General features: G+C 33.8%; 1 protein-coding gene and 2 non-coding genes across 3 annotated transcripts in view; all 3 read left to right on the forward strand.

Moving 5' to 3' along the window:
• The window catches only part of LOC118735543 (centaurin-gamma-1A), a 387419-nt gene that overhangs the window by 16169 nt on the left and 347667 nt on the right, over positions 1-23583 (forward strand). The window lies entirely within an intron of this gene.
• On the forward strand, positions 15441-15513 carry Trnak-uuu. Its single transcript has one exon. It is a non-coding gene; the product is annotated as a tRNA-Lys (tRNA).
• Trnal-caa lies at positions 18150-18270 on the forward strand. Its single transcript has 2 exons — positions 18150-18187; positions 18226-18270. It is a non-coding gene; the product is annotated as a tRNA-Leu (tRNA).

Consider the following 23583-nt stretch of genomic DNA (forward strand, 5'->3'; position numbering starts at 1 on the left):
CTCGTTGATATACAAACTTTTTCCTACTTGTGTGTGTGTGTGTGTTCGAAGTGTAGAAATAGCTTTGGGGGCAATAACACGACCCTCAGCATAGTCAAACAAAAAAAAAAAGAAAAACACCAACAAATAAAGGTCTTCAACACTCGCAACATTAACACTTCATCTGCTATGTAGCAGCAAATAACAGCAGCAACAGCAATTGCTCTAACGATTGATCAACTTAGTGTTGTTTTTTTTTTGCTGTTGTTTTCCGCCTCTGGTGTTGATTGTATGACTAGCTGTAGCACAGCAACATTGTCACACCCAGCATGTTGGCTTAATTCCACCACAATTCCACTCCTTCAACTCAGCATTGCTATCGCAGATTTGCCGGATGATATTCGATAAGCCATTGTTCCATCAGGTTGCTGCTTCACTTCCTCTTACGACTGCTCCTCCTTTTTCACCTTCGGCTGTCTCATCCTCAATGGCAGCCCCATTGCCATAGTTGGCTCAAATTGCATGCCTTGCATTTTTCGCCCGAAAATTACCAAAGTGATAATATCGCAGCAGACAAACAAACACACGCTCAGCTATGCACTAAAATCTGTATGTGCCTGTATGTATGTATGTACATACAGTCAGCGTCAAAAATATGTATATGACGTTTTGGCGATTTAATTTTTTTAATTTTACCCATACCAGTTTTTTATTTTTTTATAAAAATATGGTTTGTTCTACAGCAAAAACTAGCAGAATCAATTTTTTTTAAATTCATATAGAACTCGGGAAAATTCAAGAAATGCCAAAAAGTTTGCATCAAAAGAAAAATTTTGAGTATGCAGTTTTGTAGCCCATTAAATTTTAATATAAAAAGTTGCAAGTCTCTTAAAATTACTGTTAATTTTTGAGATTTTTTTTTTGTCAAGGGTGTATTGCATTTTCTTCCATATAACGCATGAACAAAATCTATTCTTATATGGAAGAAAATGCGCAACACTCGACAAGAAACATTCTCAAAAGTCAACGGTAATTTCTATAGACTTGAAACTTGCACCAAAGTTTTTCTATGAAGTGGAATTGAAAAGTTTAAAATTTGAAAAAATCGATTCGGCTGGTTTTGCTACTGAACTAACTATATTTTTATTTAAAAAAATTTGAAAAATTTGGTATAGAAAATATAAATAAAGAAAAGTCAGGGTATCCCTATTTTTGACGCTGACTGTATGTACGAGTATGTTTATAACTAAGTGCCTGCACGTTGTGCGGCACGTGTCTGTTTGGCGGAAATGCGTCGGACAGGCGTCGGCTATGTGTAACAGGGGTTTGCTTGTTGCATACTAACTGTATTGTCCTGACTGTCCTTTGTGCTCCCTTACGCTGCCGCATGTCCTGCCATTTGAGTTGTGGCCATTGTGATTGCCACAGAATTGGTGTTCGCTCAGTGCGAAATCTGTGCAGCAGATATTTGTATGCACATATGTGCATATGCACGTACATCCTCCATACATACCAATGAATGCTTATAAATATATTTTCACTTCTTTTTCAACCAAAAAGACCATAAAAAGTCACTGCATGCGTGATTTGCTGATAAAATGCAATTTTTGATTGCAGCCACTTTGTTATGTCACAGCACTGCACCGCATAGCATAGCACTGCACGCCAACAACTCCAGGCAATAAAAATTCGCTAGCTAGCTCGCATGGATTCGTAAATACATACATACTCACAATAGATGTAACGTGCCATTGCAATGGTGCAAATCAACATCAGCGGGGAATCCAATAAAATTGTACATGAAAGTGTAATTTTCATTTGACAATTTTGTTAAACGACGCTGAAATATGTTGGAAATATAGTACATATACAAATAAAAGAAAAACGATTTTTGATTGTCAGGTTCGCGAGGTTATTTAATTGCAATTTTGTTGTGGTGTAAGCAATGATAAGGACACAGATGTATTTTACAAAGTTCGCTGACTTTTGCAGTATTGCAGATACATAATAAAAATTAAATATGTTATACATATGTATTTATGTACTCTAAAGCAAAAGTGGTTTTACAGCAGAGAGAAAGACTCTAACGAGGTAAAAAAAAAATCGTATTTTTGAGAGACAAGCTGCAAACCTTCTTTGCCTAACAAGCAAATTCGAAGAAATTCATCTATTCATCGAAAGAAAAATTGCTTTGGTTTAATGTTTTTTATCTTACAAGCCTTCGAAAATCCAGCGGAAATAAAATACCAATTGAAAAAGGTGAAAACAAAAATTATAAAAATTCTGCAAATTTTCAAACTTTTTAATCGGAATATTGAGAAAAAATTTTGGTATGCAGTTTTGTAGTCCAATAAATTAAAGTGCAAGTTTCAAGCTGCCAAAAAATGCCGTTGATTTTTGAAAAAATATTTTGTCGAACATACCTTGTACGGAGAAAATGCAAAAATATCTACCTTCAACCAAAAAAATTCTAAAAAATTACCAGGATTTTTAACCAACTTGAAACTTGCACTTCATTAGACTACAATTTAATGGGCTATAAATATGAATTTTTATGGTGTTTGTTGTATAACAAGCTAGATAAATAATAAACAAAAGAGAAATTGTCAAAACTGATCAAAATATCGCTTATTGAGAACACTTTTGAGAGAGTAACTGAGCAACTGTTCCTAGTCAGAAGTTACAAGGATTTGGTCCGGAGTTTTTTTTTCTGTAAGTTCATGAAAAGTGTCAAACGATCAGCTATATTTGTAAAAAAAAATGGAAGTAAACAACGAAATATTTGAATATGTATAGATTTTAATAATTATTTAGTGATATTTCAGCCAAATTAGCGTTGACATGTAAACAAACCGACTGACGTTTTTACAGGAAATAGTGCTTTTTGCGTCCCGTGCACTTCTGCATCTGTTCTCCTTTTACTCTCACTTGAGAGAGTAAAATTGCAGATTGACAGTTCCACAGGTTTTAGTCCGAAGTTCAAAGGAACAGACTATATATGAGAGTAGAAGTCGGTTTTGGTTTTTGCTTAAAAATTACTTGTTAAGACATTAATCGTTGTTTTGTGATTTGTGATCGTTATTTTCGATTTAAATTTTCTCTATCATTAAATTATTAGTTATAATTGAGTTTAAATCTTGTATGATCAAATAAACTTTATTTCAAAAATAGGAAAGATCATAACAGTTTCGGTGTCCCTGCCTATTTTATATTATTCTACACTACAGTAGCGTATATTATTTTTATGATCCTAAAGTCTTTTAAAGCCGACAAATCGATATTTCCATTAATTTTAGTAGAATATGTTTTTAATTTATTTAACAAGGATCTTTGCTTTACATGTTTTAAGGCAAACTTTTACTGATAGCAAGAGTAAAAAAAAACGTTAAAATCATTCAAAGTCTCGAAAAAATTACCAAAAAGTTCTAGAATGTCCCGACAAAACAAAAAGAATCCGTGTTTTTTTTTTTGACATTTCGACTTTTACTGTGGACCTTTCCGATTTATTCAGTTTTTTTCGGCATATTTTCGGGATTTTTTGGTATAAAAAAATCCAGAAAAGTCCCGCAAAATGCTAAAAATTGGTGAAAGGTATCCACATTATCTCCCCAAGTCCCAGATTTCGAAAAGATCTCAAACTCCTCCGAAAAATCATGAGAAAAATCTGGAACCACTTATTTTTATATGGCAATACCTAAAAGTAGAAAGTGAAACTTAATCATAATTTTCTGATTTTATGCAAATTTGTCCTATTTTTGCCCTAAAAAATTGCAAAAATTATCGGATTTCCAAACTAAAAATATTAAAGTTGTAAACTTTTAAAGTTATTGTGAAATCATGTTCTACGGAGGATTGTAACGGATTGTAAAATGTCTTCAAATGCGACACGATCAACTATAAAAATATGAAAGCAACATCGCCATGCTGAGTATGTAATCCAATTTTGTATCGTTATCACTATTGCTATCATTGGCCTTATTCTTTTCGGCAGCATCGGTATTTTCATCTTACGCATTATCCATACCGTATATCAAAATCGTTATTGATACTATTAGCGTGTACGTTATAAGAACCTATCAATGTTATAAAATTTATTTTGCTATCTCACTGCATTTACCGCCACTCCATTATATGCATGTACTTCATACAACTGCAGCTATAAATAAAGTTGACATTCGCCAGTAAATCACTCACTCTTAAAAATCAAAGTTACTAAATCAAATCACAGCCAGACAGTGAAATGCAAATTTTCCTTGCCATTGATGATAGACTTTTGCTTTGATGAAAAAGTGCGGTGTGGGAAAATTAAAAGAACGGAAGTGTGGAGGCCAAATAAAAAGACAACACGAGTTGAGAGCAAACAACGAACCGTAAAATCGGCTAACGATTCGTTAAGGTTTGCGTTGCTCCTGAGTAGTTAGATGACCATACTTCAATGTCAAAACGATAAGACATATGATTGTATACTGGTGTACATAGGTGTATTTGTTTATGACAGCATCTTATTTACAATCGACAAAGCAGTTATAAATGATTATGAAGATGTAGAACATGCGATGATGGTGTAGCGAGATAAGGTGGCGAGAAATAATGGAGGTGTACTGCCACACAGCATTCCTGTGTCAAAGAGGAAATTTCTCGCTATAAGCTGCATCTTTTTTTTTTAGTTTTCATGCACATACGTATGTATATAAGGGTGGTTAAAAATGAATAAAGTCGGAATTTAATTGCTGTTACCCGCTAGGGTTGTTCTGTATCAAAAAAATAAAAATACACCACTGTTTTTTTTTTTTTTTTGAATTCAAAAAAACATTAAGAGATCGCTCATACCGCTCAAAGTTTTCCATGTACATATTTTATATGGAGAAAACAAATTTTTCGTAGAAGTGGTATAAAATTCTAGGAAATCAATATTTTTCTATCGGAAAACTCTCTTTCTCTTCAGGAGAATTCCATCTATTAGATTATAATACCCAATTGTTTATTTAACAATTTTTTAATATTAACCAATTTTTAACGGTCCCCCAAAAAACAAAAAAATGCAATGGGGGGGGGGGGAGCCATAAGAAATGGTTAGTATTGTAAAATAAAAAATGGGTATTATTGTTGAAACATTGTTTTTTCCCCATATAAAATCCATGTACAACCTTGCGCGCTTTGAGCGACCTGTAAATATTTTTTGGTTTCGAAATAAAAAGGGGGTGAGAACATTAAAATTTGGACTTCACCTTTTTCATATGCATTTTTGGACCACCATAATGTACATACATACGTTACATATTATTAATGTGTCTTCAAAATTTTCATGTCTTTCGAGCTAAAAAAAATGCACAGCAATGCAATTTCCTCTGTGGAAATAGAAAACAACAAGTGGGCTAGGTTGCGAATTGCCACATACGACTGTTGAGCATATTTATGTGCGTGCGTGTGAGTGTACAGTGGGAGTGCGCGGGTATGAGTGCAACTAGGTATGTTTACGCCCACCGGCAGCCGACAGCCGGCAAACGCCAGCAACAACTGCGTTGACATTGATAATGAATGGCAGCCGGTTCAACCGGTGCCGGCTTTATTTCCACCACTATGGGCTTTTAGTATTTCCTTTTTTCTAGCGTTGTTTCATACTGAAAGCAGACACATATAAAAAAAAAATAAAATTAAAAATAAATATGCTCGGAATGCGAATGCTTTGCATACAAAGTGTAGTTTTTGCCAACAAACACAAAAATCAAATAGCAAAAACTAGAAAATTTAAGGGGTGGCAGCACAGCGTCAAAGTGAAGATGGACAGCCAGCAACTTCCGTTTTCAAAGTTTTAAAAGCGTAAGCCGCAAATAAAGCAAAAAGGAAAAAATATTGCACTGCAACTAAAATGAAAAATAAAAACTGCATACAGTGCGCACAAACGCGTTAAATTCAATGAATGAAAGATGAAGTTGCATGCGTTTTGCATTTAAATTGGCTGGCTGGCAGCACTCATCGGCCGCCTGCCTGCCTTGTTGGCTTGCTCGCTGGCTGGTTGTTTGGTTGAGCGCGGGTGTTGGCGAATATTTATTGCTGTATGCCCATATAATGCATGCATTTTGCATTTGCATGCTTTTATTCTCAAGTGGCTGAGTTTGTACGACTTGCTTGGTGGTTAGGTGCTTGACAATGTCGTCAGCCAAGCGAATAGCTAATAAATATTAAAAATTCATTTATGCTGGACATAAAAGCTGTTGACTTTATTGATTTTGTGTTTTTTTTTATACTTTATTTTATTTTTATTTTTCATATTTTCAACTTTTTGTTGGCAATTGTTGTTGCTTGACATTCGAGTAGCCATATGTATTAACAATGTTCCTCCGTCGAGCAACCGATACTACAACAATTCCACACACAATTAATTGAATTATGTACTTTTATTAAAAGTTAATCACATCATGCGACGTAAGATAGATTTTTACGACTTCTTCTTGAAAAACTTGCCAACTTTTGGAAAGAGATTGAACACCTTGTAGGCTAGTAATTATAAGTATTAATTTAGGACTAAAAGCCGATCTTAAAAAAAATATAAATCGCTGATCACAGTTTATCAAAATTTATTCCGATAAATCGATGTAATCGATAAATGTATGAATGATGGTATCGATAAATTTATTGATAACAAAAAACTTATTTTAATGGTTGCTGTAATAAATAATGTTATCGATGTATATATGAATGATTTTATCGACAGCCAAATCGATAACGCAAAATGAATTTTAATAGTTGCATGTCATAAAAATGCCTATGCGTAGATTCTTAAATTGACGACGACGATTCATCGAAAATGAATCCGATAATTGTCTATGCTGTCGAGAAGTGTATGAATGATGTTATCGATAAGTACATACATCGATAAATGTGTAAATGTTGTTATCGATAAATAACTCGATAGCGAAAAAATTAATTTTATTTGTTGCGATAAGGATCGATTAATCGACAACGCAAAAATTTATCTTAATGGTTGGGATAAACTTGTCATAAAAATGCCTATGCGTACTTTCATAAATCAAGGACGCCTATTTATCGATAATTAATCCGATAATTATGTCGATGCTGTCGAGAAATGTATGTATGTACATCGATAACGAAAAAATTAATTTTAGTGATTGCGATAAATATGTCGAAATTGAATTGATAAATCGCCCAATACAATTGAAAATACCCGTGACAACTACAATAAATACGTATTTATATAGTGTCACCGATACATACAGTCGATGTCAAATGTAAGTGTACAACTTGCTGTAATAAAAAATTCACAATTATCATGAATATAGTTCATAGTTCAGTCTATAACATATAACATAAAAATCAAAGTTTCACACTTTATATAAAGTTCACACAAAATCCAACAATTTTCATCAAAATTTCAAAATTTATTCAGAATTTCTAGAAAATTTGCGAGTTTGCAGTTTTGTGCACTTTTAGTAAGCAAAGTGCAAGTTTCAAGTCGCTAGAAAGTACCGTTGATTTTTTAGATTTTTGTTTTTTTTGTGGGTGTGTTGTGTTCTATTTTTATATTTTCTAGATATTCTGAATAAATATTTTGAAATTTTGATGAAAATTGTTTGAATTTTTGTGAATTTTACATAAGTGTGAAACTATATTTTCTTAAATTATTAATGAAAAAAATTTTCTTGAAAATAATTGTGAATTTTATATTACAACCACGTGTACACTAATAGTCCAAGTTTAGCACAGTTGATAGTGTTAAAAATTATAATTCATGCCAAAAAAGTTGATGTTATCGATAAGTTAAATTATCACCTATGTTACGGGTAACGATTACTAATATAATGTATATATATATAAATGAACAAAAAATATGTACATAATTGTATCTGTGTACATACAACATTTTCGATAAATACATAAATAATGCTATCGATAAGTAATCGGAAGATTTTTTCCAACACGCTCCTCCCAGCTACCAAACTTTTTTGCTTGCTTCAGAGATGCGCTTTTTCTGGGTAAAACATCATTGCTCAAAAAACTCGACACTCAACCATCCAAATGCTTTTACTGTCCTTGTGCATACATGTCGCTCTTAAATGTTTGCCCTTTTCAATTCAATTTCATGCATTATTAATGTCAATGACTCTCGCCTTCCTGGACGCCCTCTGCAGCACCACCAGCAGCACTAGCAGCATAGGAAAAGTGAACACTTCTGTTGCATATAAGCATTGGTGCGAAAAGGCCCAAAATTCCATGATAGCACCGAAACTCATTTTGTTCACAACCTCAATGGCACTTTTCTGTGTACGAAGTGTGAGCGCGTTTATGTATATTTGCGCACCTGTGTGCCACCTGTATGTTGTGTGGTCAGTTGACATGCCTCCCAATACTGCACACGTACATATGTATCTACCTACTCTCCAATGGCTCAAATTTCGCTGCTCCGCTTCCGGTATGTCCATCAAATTTTGCTTAGTCAGGCCTCGTTGGCTGTATTACTTTTGTTGAGAGTGTTATTTTTTTGGTGCTTTTTGTTTTTTTTTTTTTTTGAGTGACCCTCAAACTGCAGTTGTGAACCTTTATGAGCATGTGTTCACTCTGGTATAGCAATCAAAGCAGGCAATCATGCGTTTTGCTTTTCATTTTAGGTGAGGCAAATTTGATATTTTCTTTTTTTTTTTTGTCTCGACTCTTTCATTTTAGCCACATCCATCCAGTACTTGGCATCCGTGTTCAATTTCGAAAACGTGTTATGGCCGTTTTTGCGCTTCGTTTGTTGATTGGTTTTCACTCATTCGTTTTTTTTTTGTTTTTTTTTTTTGATGACCAAATCTACACATTTTTGGTGCCTCTGTTTTTGCATATTGTCGAAAATGACACATAGACACACTCAGGATTTCACACATGCGCCATTAACTACTTTAATTTTGGTGGCGTCTGATGTGTAATTTTTTGGTTTTTTCGATTGCAGGCAAAATTTTGGGGACTAACAAAATTAGATGATTCTAGTTGGAAATACACACACATATTAATTTTTATTTATTTATGGGCTTGTTATTTTTGTATGTTATCTATAGACCGATTCCGGAGACAAACGTATGTATATGTAGATCAGACATAGTATGTGCCACAGGACCTAAAGCTTATACATTCCAGAGCCTGGGGTCACGGCAACTTATTAAGTTATGTTAGGGCTGCGTCCTCGGCTATCAGAATCAAAAAGGAGGGCGCTGCAGCACGATCATAGTGGTATTCTTGACAAGCTTATCGAATGAGGGAAACAATCAGATTATATACCTATTACGGCAGACTTCTTGAAAAACTTTCAGGTGAAGTTTTCTTCCAGACAAGATTGGAGTAAGGGGAGGATAGTCAAGGAGAATTCCACTGAAATTTATACTGACGGGTCCAGGGAGGGGTCGAGGAGAGATATAGTCAAGTTAACAGCCACGGTAACCGGACATTGGCCCAGTGGCGAATGTGCAGCTAAAATGGGCCTTCCGTACAACCCTCGGTGCTGTAGCTGCAAACTTGAAGGAAGTAAAGAAACGATCCTACACTATCTTTGCGAGTGTCCTGCATTGGCACGAATAAGGCATGACACACTTGGGAGCTTTTGCAACATTCCCAGCCTAAATTGATTCATCGAAAAATCCAAATTGTTGGACGAAACCGACGAATCTTGAAAGCAGAAAAAATCAAGGATCCCAGAGAAAATGGTGCTATGAACACAAATTGGATCCTGGGTATGTACTCAGGCAACGCTTCTACCAACCAACTACAGAAAAATTTTATTTGGTCAGCTTGGGTTGCCTGTAGTTGGATTATCTCTGATCTTAAATGTCAGTTGCAATGTACTCGTATTAGCGCAATGGCTGATCTCTTGGCTCGCATCATCAAAGCAGTTATTTAACGAAGTATTTGTTCAATTATTTTTGCAAAGATGACCACCAACAAATGATATAATTTTCAATTGAATCTTCAAACTCAACAAACAAGTATAAATACATAAGTAGTTGTTATACAAATCTTTCTTCACAATCGCAAATAAGTCAACAAGCAGACTATTATGAGATACAACACATTGATGACATTAAAGCCTTATTAAATGTCTGCACATTCCCAGGAATTGTGACACATTTGGATTAAATGTAAATCAGAAAAAGGGTATCGCATTGAAAAAAGTTGTCGAAGCAACAAGCGGAAGCATCAAAGTCAGCCCATAAAGCAAATGAGATTGCTGGCAGAGTGAGGGGAGACAGACAGACAAACAATTGAAAGGAATATAACAATCCTAAATTTGCAACACTTCACACTTAACAAACGAGAATGTTACAACTGTGTTACCATATCCTTTCAGATGTTAATGCAATAGTTATTAAAAGAAAAAGCTAACGAAATAAGATGTCTGCCAACGTGAAAAAGCGAACGAATCAAATAATGCCAAATTGACAAAAGACAGCATTTTTTCGAATTGTAAGAAATCGGCTTAGTGGCTAGCGGCTGGAGACCTATTGTAATGTGTATACATAATTGAATGAGTGGAAGAACCTTTTCTCGTTTTTTTTTTCAGCTTTGTTTAAACTATCTACGAAGGAAGCATTGTGGTGGCTGCAGGAGCTGTGGCAGCAGGCAAGGCGTTTAGGTAGGTTCGTGGTGTGCCTAGCAAATGTGCATGTCGTGACCAGCTCGCTATTATGGTTTAAGGGCAAAGGCAACTAACATATCCCCATACATATATATATATATATGTATATATATAAGCATACATGAATGCTTAGTTAGCGGTTAAGATTGCGTTTGAAAAATCAACAAATCGTAAAAAAATAACAAACACACGCGCAAACCCCGAGTTGAGACGACAATGGAGAAAGACCACAAAAAAAAAAGAAACAAACAAACAAATAAACAAGAAAGAAACAAAGAATAAAAAAAGCGTAAAATAGAAAAAACTGAAAAGTAAAATAAAAGAGTATGAAAAAGTAAGAAAAAACTCAGCGCACGAACACAACAAGAAAATAGTACACAATAAAAAATGTATGAAGCCGGCATTGCATGAAACTGCAATGGAAATAAAAACACAACTCAAACAAAACCAGTTTATCGTGCGTAATTTGATCGCATTACTGGCTGGCGGTCGATTCTCTACGTTCTGGGTTGAAGAATTTGTTTGTTAATATGTATTTTGCCTGAAACTGAAAACAAAACTGGTTTTATTTTCGGCTTATTTCGATATATATTTTTTTCATATCGGTTAATTGCATGGCGGCAGTTGAGTTAGCAAACGACGCAAGGTAAGCAGGTCAAATCAGCAGATTCTGAAAATGAGGTGGTCAAAAAAAGTAAATCATAGTTAAAATTGAGTTTATACTATACATACACAACGTTTTTTGCCGTTTTTTCCCTGAAGCATACTTTAAGTGTCGCTTTTTTAGCTTACTAGCTTGCTCGCATTATGCCTGTTTTTAACTAAGTGTGCGCTCATCCTGTCGATCGTGTTCAAATAGCACTCAATGTAACTCAAGTATCCTGAATGCTATCTACTCAAATCTCCTCTTATGTACCTGACTCTTTTTTTATGCATCAAATAATGGCATTTTGTTGAAACATGCCTTAGATGGTTTCCTGCTATTGTAAGTATGTATATATTTATTTACTCTCTTATTTCTTCATGAAAAAATAATATTCCTTTAACGATACTTTGCAGCCTTGAACACACACGCAGCGAGGCTGTTAAATACATAGTGCACTTATTTGTCTTTTCATTCATTGTTTTTTTATATGGCAAATACAAAGTTTATTGCCACGATCGATGCAGCTGTTTTCTATATCAAATATCATACCCATTATTCTCAGCAGCTAAATCATCTGCGCGAATCGTGTGCCTCGTCGATTTATTTACTTGCATGTACATATACAGTGACGAGCAAAACTGTAACATGGTGTAACCCTTTTAATTTCAGCCACCGCTATCTTTCCAACTTCTAACGACTTTCATACTTTTGTTGTATATTCTTATTGGTACACCCCTACTCCCTCTCTCATAAAGATTTGAAGTCAATCCAACAATAATAAAACCAGCAGACAAAAATGTAAATTAAGGCATATGTTACAGTTTTGCACTTATATATTTTTAATAACTTTTTGACAATTTTCACACAAAAAAAGAATTGTTAACACAATGTTCAATATACTTTTGCTTTTTTTAGTTCCTGGATGCTATTTGGCATACCTTATTTGTATCTCTGTAAAAATTCTGGAGGTATAGCCTCCCATATATCCTTGGTGTGCTTTCATAACTCATGTTCTCCATTGGACGGACTTGCATACTTAGTAAGCTGCGCTTTTAGTTGATTTCGCAAATTTTCGACGAGATTCATATCCTCGGATTGTGGAGGTCATTTCAAATAGCGAATTTTTGCTTTTGCATCCAGTCTTTGCGAACATATGCAGTATGTTTTGGGTGATTTTTCAGCAGAAACTCTCATTTTTCGACTACATCTTGCAAGTTTTGTTGAAATATGAACAGATACTGTTCTTTACGCATAATGCGTACTAAGGGACCAACAATATTTTTGAAATACAACCCCAAACTATTATTGACCGATCACTGTGGCTCGCGGTTTGCTTTACATGATTCGCTAAGGCTTAATTGGAGTCTTTGATCCAATACCATGCCTGGCCACCTGATTGAAAGCGATTAATTTAGTCTTGTCAGACCAACTAACCTTCAATTAAATCTTAAAAATGTGTTTTGTTATTGCATTCTGTAAGGGTTAACATATCCCAAAAGGCAACGGTCCGGTTGTCGTGCGATCCGGCAAAATGCTACCACTCTCGCACATGTATTTTGATCAAAATGGCTTTTTCTTCTTTTATTATGACTTTGCGTTCAATTTGGCAATTTTTCGCCTCGCTGTCTAATGATTTGCATGCGATTTTAATACCTTAAACGCTTCTGTAATAGTGGCTGCAGCGCTACTTGCTACTAAGTTCACAAGATATCGGACTGTAATATATTTTGACAGACTTCCTTTGTCCTGATTAACCATATTATTAACTGGTAATAACTTCTTGAATATATTACAATATAGAAAAAAGTCATATGACTTTCAACTAAGTAAGAGATAACTGTCAAATGCAAAACTGAGAGTGAGTGCAAAACTGTAACATCTGCCTTAATTTACATTTTTGCCTGCTGGATTTATTATTGTTGTTGGATTGACTTCAAATCTTTATGAGAGAGGGAGTAGGGGTGTACCAATAAGAATATACAACAAAAGTATGAAAGTCTTTAGAAGTTGGAAAGATAGCGGTGGCTGAAATAAAAAGTGTTACTCCATGTTACAGTTTTGCTCGTCACTGTACATATGTTAATATGTACATACTTACATAGATTTTTTATTTGTTTACTATAGAATTTCGTTGTAGTCACGTTTTAATTACAGCTTCCTCTAATATCTTTGTCGTGCCCTTATAAATTTAGAAATATGTACATATGTATGTACATAAATTAAAGCATTCCACTTTTAACGACGTAATTAAAAGTATTTGCACTGTTTTAATCTACTTAAATAACTGCAATAAATATCGGACAATAAAATCATGGAAATCGTTTTATTGCACCGTGGGACAAAAACCAAAAAAAAAAATCACAATTCACGAAACACTCAAAATACTCACGAAACTATGGGTCCAATATAGCAAATATGCGTTTTTAGTTTTTCTCTTTGACGTCAGATTTTTTTAGGACTTTGTAGTTTCAAAGATACAATTAATTCCAAAAATTATGTGAAAAAATTCAGTGCAATGTAGAAAAATAGTATGGCTATCAAATGAAAGAGAAAATTCTGTAGAACTAAAGAATATTAATATTATTATGTTCACAAGGACGAATTGGTATTGAAAATGCCCTTTTAATTATTTTTATGTTTTATAGCTGTTCAAGTAGAAGCACGAAATTCGAGGATATGGTGGTGTGAGTATTAATCCTTTACCTATAAGTTTTTCAAAAATAAATACTTAAAAATTGCAAGGATAAAATTTTAAAAGGTCATTTTCAATACCTATTTGTGCTTATGCACCAAAAAATGTGATATTTTTCTTCGATCCTGCTACGCCTTCAACTGATAAACAGCTCGAAAATCTCTAAAGTATTGAAACCTTGTTAAAATGCATTTCAAGGAACTTTGCAGTTTCAAAATTTCCAGTTTTCGAGCACAGTAGGAATCAGCTTATTGAAAAAGATAATTCAAATGCAAAAATTAAATTCACATTTGAACTACACTTAACAAAAAACCTTTGTACTAAGGGGACTGTTCCTGTGGTTTTTTCGAAAAAGCGTTTACTACTGAAAAAGGCGCTGACATCAAATCATTAACAAATTTTTATCAATCCTAAATGCTTAGTGGGATATTTTCCTTGAAAATTAAAAAGACTACTAGTGTATTTAATAGCTTCGATTTGGAATAATTGTTTTCTGCATACTTATTTTCCATCATATGTGCAATTAATTGTTGGAATGACACTGTAAAATGCTAGTGCCGTTGGTAGTAAACCCCTTTGCCTTAAAAATTGTATACATATTTATATATTTATCTATCGAAAAGGTGAGCGGTGGTCAATCAATGTTCGGTAAGAAGCCCCAGATATAGTTTCTGGCGTTTCATCCTCTTTCTCGAAGAAATATGGGCCGATAACTTTTTCGACCATACAACCGAATCAAACAGTGTATCTGGATGAGTGTAACTGGAAATTTTTGCTCATACATGTAAAAATTGGGCCTACATTTTTATTAATTTAAAAACTGGTCATCAAAAAAATTGACAAAATTTTGGACATTTAAAAACAGGACATATATTTTTGGTCGCATAAAAGTTGGGCATACATTTTTGAGCAATTAAAGATTGGACCTAAAATTTTGGTCATCTAAAAAATTTACATAAAACTTTGGTCACTCAATAACTTAAGATAAATTTCTTGTCATTTAAAACCAAATAAATGGTTGGTCGTTTAAAAACTGCACTTAAATTTTTGGTCAACGAAAAACAGTGCATTGTTTTTTCGACATTAAAAAAACTTGACTTTTTTTTTTAATTGGGCATAAATTTTTACAAAAGTTTTTGTTCATTTAAAAACTGAATATGTGAAATTGTCAGTTCCATGTGGATATGATTTTCCCCCCTTTGAAAAGTGGATAAAAATATAGATAGCATAAAATAGAAAACACCAGGAATTTATCCATGTGTTTTTGTAGATCAATTTCGAATTTTTCGTACTTTCGGAAGCCAATTAAGACATTAAAAGACAACATAAAAGATACTCGAGTTTGGCATGAAAGTACTTTACTTATGGACTGCTTCTATATGCCAAGACAAAGGAAGTTTTAAGGACATTCTTCCGGTCAGTGCTGCTTAATTGCCGGTTCGAGGAGCTTCTTTAGGGTAGCAACGCTTACGCACTTTACCACCGTGCAGACATGTGCCCGGGTAGCTCAGTCGGTAGAGCATTGGACTTTTAATCCAAGGGTCCAGGGTTCAAGTCCCTGCTCGGGCGAGATTATTTTTTTTTTTTAATTTGTTATTTAATTTTCTAACTTTTTTTTGGAATTTTGTTAGTCCGGAAGATAATTCAAGCAAAGGTAAAAAAATAATATAAATTTAGCATTTTTAATTTTGACTTACATTTATTGCTAACGGAATTTCGATGAAATTCAGACGATGTTCAATTTGTATTTACCATTAATAGCACAGTGCAACACTCAAAAAGTGATGGAAAAGAGGCCAATTGCATTAAAAGAGGTCAAATTGAATAAATACCAAAGAATTTGGTTCCCATTTCCATTTTATGTCGACTTGAAGTTGTGAATTTAAGGTTCAAAAATAAATAACATGTAGTCAGTATCTTCCCATACTTAGCCACGAATTTGGGAAACAAAGGCCCGTTGTTATAGTCAAAAAAAAAAAAGACGACTCTAAAGTTTATTGCAGCTTTTTGGCAAAATTTTCAATGGGATATCTGTCAAAAAAGCTGCCACTAATTCGAAGCTATAAGCTCTTAAGCAGTTAGAACCACAATTTTACCTAATTTCTATTTTTAGTACAGTGAAGTTATAGTAGAAAATTAGTCATCGGCATGGTTGTCAGTTTCCCTTGAATGCTTAGGAGGAGGGTTGTTAGGGATGTCAAAGTTGATTTGCAGGACCCGGGAAATTGTGGAAACATCACCATTTTTTAAAGATAAATATCTCGATATTACAGTTAAATACTACAGGTCGGAAAACTTTTTAAAATTTGCAAACTAAGTACTTGGTGTTATTAAATGCACGTTCATGTAGCTAAAAATTTAATTTTTCAAAGTGGCAAAAAAAAAATTTCTTGGTTGGAGGATGAGCAGCCAACTGTTAAAAAAGAAATATTATAATAAGTATCACGTACGTAAATAAAAAAGAAGTCCTTCAACTGTCGAATACTTATGGAAAGAGGTATCCAAATTTGCACTGTGGAAAAAAAGAAGTATCCCTCAAAATTTAAGGCGAAAATGTATCAAAACGGCAACACCGGATACTGTTTTGGCAAGTTCATTCAAGTGTTTAAGCAAATAAATTAATTGTTGCCGTAACACATTTTATATTTTTCAATGTCATATGAGATCAGCGACATCTACGCGGCTAATTGCTTTTTTCACAAATGCCATATGTGACGTCACGTAAAGACTACCTCTTCTGGTTCGAGTCCGTTTGGAGGTGGTTAAATAGTCGCTTTGTGTCAGCGGCTGGTGTACCTCTTCTCATTCCCAAGACAGTCGGTTCATGATCAAGTTTTTCCCAAGAAGCTACTGTTGTTTTGTTAAGATCGGTCTGGAATCCCCAGGAAAGGGGAATGTCGAGGTTGGCTCGATTAAGATAACAACAGAATCAAAATAACCAGCATAATTCTATAGCCGCAGCTTTAAGACGGGCGGGGACGCGGGCAAAAGATGTTAGTGATAAATACCTATACAAAACCTTAAAAAAAAAATCATAACTACTTAGAGCCTTTGGACTAAATATTTCTATACACCGGCATTTTTTCAAACACCAAAGCTCTTCAAGCGGTCATATAAGCGATCTACTCAAAAGCAATTTAATGCTGTCGTAAGTTAATTGTCTTTTTATGAGCCCGTAGGCGGTACTCAATTACGAGGAGTTTTACTACTTAAGCAGCTTTTAATAACTATCAAAATGTAAGCTTAGATATGTATACAAATAAAAACGCAAACATTTATATTTGCACATATGTACAGCGGTGGCAAAATGATTAGCGACATGAAACTGTAACAAATTTTACCTATTTTTCTTTGGTTTATTTATTATTATTTTTTTTTTGTTTAAAAGTATGGACCATTAATTTATTATTTTTTATAAAAGTATAGCCCATTTTATCTAACAAAAACTGTATAAATTTCGTATTTCAAACTTTGTTAAAATTATAAAAATTCTGCAAAACGGCCAAAAATTTTGGTATAATGAAGTTTGAAGTTGCTAAAAAATCGCGTTGATTTTTGATGATTTTTTTCACACTGTATTATGCAATTTTTTTCCATAAAAAAAAATTTGGAACATTTTTTATATGAAAGAATATATGTATGTTAAAAAATTGCCAAAAATCAACACGATTTTTAGCAACTTAAAGTTAATTATACTAAAATTTAATGGGCTATAAAACTGCAAACTCAAAAAACTTCTAAAAAATATGAATAAAAAGTAGAAAATTTAGATGCAACTTTGCAGAATTTTCGCACAAAATTTGAGATACGAATTTAAGTGGTTTTTGTTAGATAATGAGCTGAAATTTTTTATGAAAAATCATAAATATTTAATAACAATAATAATAAAAAATTGGCAAAACTTGTTAAAATTTCGCGTTCCCATTTACTGTTCCACCACTGTATGTATGAGTACTAAATATTCACTGAGTTGAAAATGAAAATATCTTTTTATCAGTCAACAAAAAAATAGATTTAACATCTGGTTAGTTTTGTTTTATCTTATCAAACAACGCGCCGCGGCGGAAATCAATTATTTTGGCGCGTGGGTGGCGGTATACATACATACATATTTGTGTTTTTTTTTTATACATATCTACACACTCGCATACGTATAGTTATTTTCATTTTATTTTAGTAGCGTTGTTGATGGCGACAGCATATATGTCAGGATGGCCGAGCGGTCTAAGGCGCCAGACTCAAGTGTGAAAACTTGCCCGCAATTGCGGGTTGTTCGGAGCTTTCTGGTCCTCTCTGAGGGCGTGGGTTCGAATCCCACTTCTGACAAGAATTTTTTTGTACTTTTATGCTTTTTTTCTCTTTTTGAATTACTTAAAATATATATTTTTTTTAGTTTCTTTGATAGACTTTTTTCTTGGCTCATATTTTTTTCATGTTAGTAGATTTATTTCTAGAGTACCTCTACATTAATACGAAAATAATTGTTTAATTAATTTTAATTCAAACTTGCTTCATGCAAATGCCAAAAGCCTTGACATTCCGTTTTACTCGTAATTCATTTAATTAGTCCGTTCGGTGCAGGCCCACATAGCAATTGAAATACGTATGTATGTATACATGTATTCTTAAATGAAAATAAAAGATGAAAAAATATGCCACTAAATTGATTATAATTTTTGCATGCTCCCCTTTTATCAAGGCAACAACAATAAAAATTCGTCGGTTACGTGCTTTTGCTTTGTATATATTGGTATTTTACATACACATAGAAAAATGTTAGTATACCCGCAGAAAAATATTTTCCATTGATAAAAAAATAACCGACTTGTAGTTAGCTTTTTTGCGGGATTTCTAAAAAATAAATAACTTGTAGTTAACTACAAAAGGCTAACTTGAAACTAGTTGAAAAGTAATGCAGGACTCACGAAGGCGTAATCGGGAGATTGTTTCTATATAAACAAGTATTTATTTAAATATGTATCCTCATACAAATTTTACTTTGAATTCACCCTCTTTCTGCACTTCACAAATACTTCTTTGAATTCAGGACAAATAAAAATTTTATGCTATCATTTTGAAGTTAAGATATGTCGGACGGAATTTGAAAATTTGACCACCTACAGCAGAATATGTTAACAAATTGGTAATGTTAAATGAAGTAGATAATTAACCAAACAAATAAATAAAAAAATACAAAAAAGTTGTGTTTTTCTTATTGATATTTTATGGCCGAAAGTAGTTAGTTACAAGTTAGTTGACATCTGATCCAGAGGTAACCACCCTTGACTAATTTGCGGCCATCGCCATAGAAATATGTATGGCTAGCTTTCCTCAAAGAAAATATACACATAATGGTGACCTTTAGTTCCTACCTAATCAACTTAAAGTTAACTTATAGTTAGATAAATTTCCTGCAGGGATGTTTGTAGGGTATTTAATAGTGTACAAAAACGTTCATAGCATTTCGCCGCACATCTGTCATTAAAATTGCTTTTGAATTTGCCCGCATTTCAATGCTCATCGCCGCATCCCAGTCGAGCATTTGTTTGGTAATTTTGTATACAAATTCCGGCAATTAGCATAACAATGCCAACATTGATGATTAAGTGTGTTTGTATTTAGTTTCATAAGTATGTATGTATATGTTTTTAGCTCTTTTAAAATCAAGCGCTCATATAAAATTTGTACTCGTTTTCCCTAATTGCGTAGCATCTTTGTACTTTTTATTTTTCATATTTTTTCCAATGAATTTTTTAATTAAATAAAAGTCCCAAGTTGACAATACTGCTAATGCCATATTTGAAGAGCTCGAATGCACACTTTGAGGACAAAACATTCTCAATAGCTCATGTGTTTTCAGGCATAAAGGTAGGTACATAGTCCATCACGAAAAGCATAAAAATTCGAACGGCTCAAGATATTATCTAGAATAATAAATGAATCGAGGTATAGTATGTCCAGATAGGGTCGGAATAAGTTAAAGAAGCTGGCAAAGAGCTCTACACTGAGAAAAAACGCGTTGTAAGAATAAATTTTTTTTTATTTGATTACCGTTTAAAAATGCTCGCATTTAAATCAAGTGAAAATTGTTAACAAAATGGATTTTTCCATTATACATACACTACGTATAATGGAAATATTCAATTCAAATACGCCCGTATTAAAATGAAGCATTTTTCACTGCACGGATAGCGTTTTGCACGTCTTGGATGCTTTTTAATATGTAATTAAGAATGTATATGTATACAAAGCATGCACAGCGGTGACAACACATCCACACATACATACATGGTATGACATAATGCACTAATCGCGCGCTGTGATATTGATTCAAACTCAATATTTGAAAACACTTTTACATGTATGGCTCTAGCTGAGTGTGCAAAGATGCTTGATACAACTGGTTGCTGACAATAGGGTCCGGGTTCAATTACCATCAGAGACGGGAACGTAAAACTAAACTTTTTTTTCTTTCTTAATTATAATTTCATATAACGAAAAAGTATCTGTGCACTTCACAACGACATATTTCACACAACGTACATACTTGAATTTAAAACGTATGCGTATTTTTTTAAATTTAGCACGTTTTTTTTATCAAAAATTTTTTTCCCTCAGTGTACTGCACATATGAAACTCCTATTGCTTCCATTTAAATAGACCAGCAAGTGGGCATTGACTTCGATCATTACCATTACCACGGATATTGTCATAGAAATGGTAATTACCTACTAAAGGTTGATTCAAGTGTGAAGCAGATTTTTGAGTCAATTTCTCTAACAGTGCTGTAACAGTCGCAATGGCGAAATGAGCAGAGCGCTGGCATGCCATACGAGAGATCCGAGTTCAATCCTTGGCAACGGAATACTTTTTCTTTTTTAAATTAATTTTTGTCTTTTATTTTCAAGTTTTATTGTTTAAAAAATATATATATTTTTTAATTTCATTTAATATTTAGAAACTTGTTTTTTTAATTTTTTTTCCTTTCTTGACTTAAATTTTTTGTTTTTATTGTAATAATTTTTTTCGTTTATTTTTTAGACATCCTCTTTAGCAGATTTTTAAATTTGTCATTCCAAATACAGAAAAGAGCTTTCAAGATAGTTGTCTTTGGAAATACTGTGGTGAGATGAAAGACGTATGCCAGAATTGGCCTGTTAGTTATTGTTTGTCTTTTGCAGCTTTTAAAAAGTAAATGAATTCAAAAAAAAATAGTATCCTTTTAAAAACAATAAAATCTACACATCAAAAAAGCAATTAATTTGAAAAAGCAAATTATTAAATAAAATAAGTTACTAAATATTTAACAAGAAAAATAATAATTAATAAAAAAAGGAAAAAGAAAATTTTTGGGCTAGGACTCGAACTCGGATCTCTCGAAGGACACGTCAGTGCTCTACTCACTGCAACAGTTCTGCCAAAAGCCTCGTGTCCATCCTTTTTAAGGATAAAAATTCAGCTAATCTCTTGCTTTAGCTCTGGTGGCCAAAATCTTTGCTTAAAAAAATTCTTAAATGTTCATTAATAAAGATCTGCATTTCTTAACAGCTCAAAGCAACTCCATCCCCATTTTATATTTCAGATGCATCTGTAAAAATTTGCGTCACGTCTTCTACCGGCTTAGCGCCAGACATCAACATCTCGAAAGACTGTTTGTAATTCAAATGCAATATTACATAGTCCATTCCTCGCTTTAACGTCTTTCGGCGGCGTACGAATACTGGCCGATCTCCAGAGTCTTAATAGTCCTCCAGTTAGGCTATTCATAGACAATGTCTGTGGATATTTTCGATTATTTTAAGGCACTGTTTTGCCCCAGCCGGCAATGTTGCTGATACACAACTTCTCCGGAAATTCCGTGATACTTATTCCGTACTTTGTACGAATTTCAGCCTGACCCCACCCAATTTATGTAGGTCTGCTCTAGACAGGAAATTTCATATTTCGATATTAGTCTTCACCTTTGTTGACTTGGGTGCCCCTTAGTAGTGCCTACAATTTTCAGCCATGTGTTTCAGTCTGCAAATGCGCACTAGTACAAAATTCTTTAGTTGCATAGTAAAATATGCCATTGATTTCCGCTTCATTTCAATACTTCATCACTTCTCTGCACCCACTTGTCAACCATTCACCGTTGTATCGGCGCTTAATGAGCCGTCACTCACAGTTGTCAATGCTTTTTAAGCGAAACGACGAAGCTAAGCTAAACAAAACCACTAATTTCTAAACACTCGCACCGAAACATTAGGTTTTCCCGTCCGAATTGCCGTGTAATGCCGAGCTTTGAGGCGCTAAGCAACTAAACGCTTTGACCGCTTTTTTTTTGTAGCTGCGCCGGCGTACACTGTGCCCCTTTTCAATTATAGCATGCCAAAAATCCAAAATTAAATGATTTCAGTTGGCCATGGTTTTTGGTTCTCTGGCTGACAAATATTCAGCTACTAAGACAATCTCATTCATTAAAAAAAAAGCAACAAACATATTGATTTTTCAGTGTGAAGTTTTTCACATACTTTCAAGTAGCAGTACTTGTTTTCGCGAAATTATTTAAAAATAATTCGTAATGCGCGGTTAAGCTTAAATGCCTTCTAATTTATTTAGTAAGTTTCAAACCTGTATTACAGGTTTATAATTTTCACTATATATAAACAAAAAATATTCGAAAAATTTATAATTTTGAAAACATTAAGATTTTTAATGAAGCAGATCTTGGAAGTCTAGCCCGACCCAAACTAGTTTTTATATGCAAACTAATAAGGAACATTTCTACTTTAAGATGTCAGATTTTTGAATTTCGAAATCGCGGATCCAATATGGCGATCAAATTGTATATTTTTTTCCCTTTCACCAGAAACTCATATAAATGGGGGGTGTCGAGGTCGCTGATTTCAAATCTGATGTCAGATTTTTGAAATAGCAAATGGCGGATCCAGTGTGGCGTTATCGGATTCGAAGCAAAAAAAAAACATGTAAGTTTGAAATGGCCAAAAATATTTTGGCGTTTCAATTAAATATAAATACTGATAAAATAATAATTTAAATATAAGAATTATGAAAGTGTCGCACTTATTTTACTTTACATGGGAGGTACGGACAAATTTGGGCGGGCCACGCCCATTTATGGTCCAAAAATTTTTATTCGTGGATGCGTTGTTCCTGCAAAATTTCAACAACGCACATGCATTCGTTGCATAGTTACGACTTTTGGCACGCTTAAATTGAAAATGGGCACAGTGTGCGGCGCTCGCTTATAACTTTTCCATTAAGGTTTATTTTGCTTTTTGAGCTATTAGCTAATTTAATGCTATGTTGTTTTTGTTCCCCCCCCCAACTAATTTATAGATCGTTCGAAATGTTTGTATCTTTACTATTTTTCATCTATGTATTCGTTGTTGTATATGTATGAATATGTGAGTACATTGTCATTTCGCTTCGCTATTTTTATACCCGAGCGCACTTGTGCACAAGGGTATTATAACTTTGTTCACATAACGGTTGTTTGTAACAGGCAAAACGAATCGAGATAGATATAGACAAATGTATACATAAATGATCAGAATGAAAAGAGAAATCGATTAAGCGGTGACTGTCTGTCCGTCCGTCCGTCCGTCCGTCCGTCCGTCCGTCCGTCCGTCCGTC

Source organism: Rhagoletis pomonella, unplaced genomic scaffold (assembly GCF_013731165.1).
Source record: "Rhagoletis pomonella isolate Grant_MI unplaced genomic scaffold, Rhpom_1.0 Rhpom_scaffold_00003, whole genome shotgun sequence".
In the NCBI taxonomy this organism is placed as follows: Eukaryota; Metazoa; Arthropoda; class Insecta; order Diptera; family Tephritidae; genus Rhagoletis; species Rhagoletis pomonella.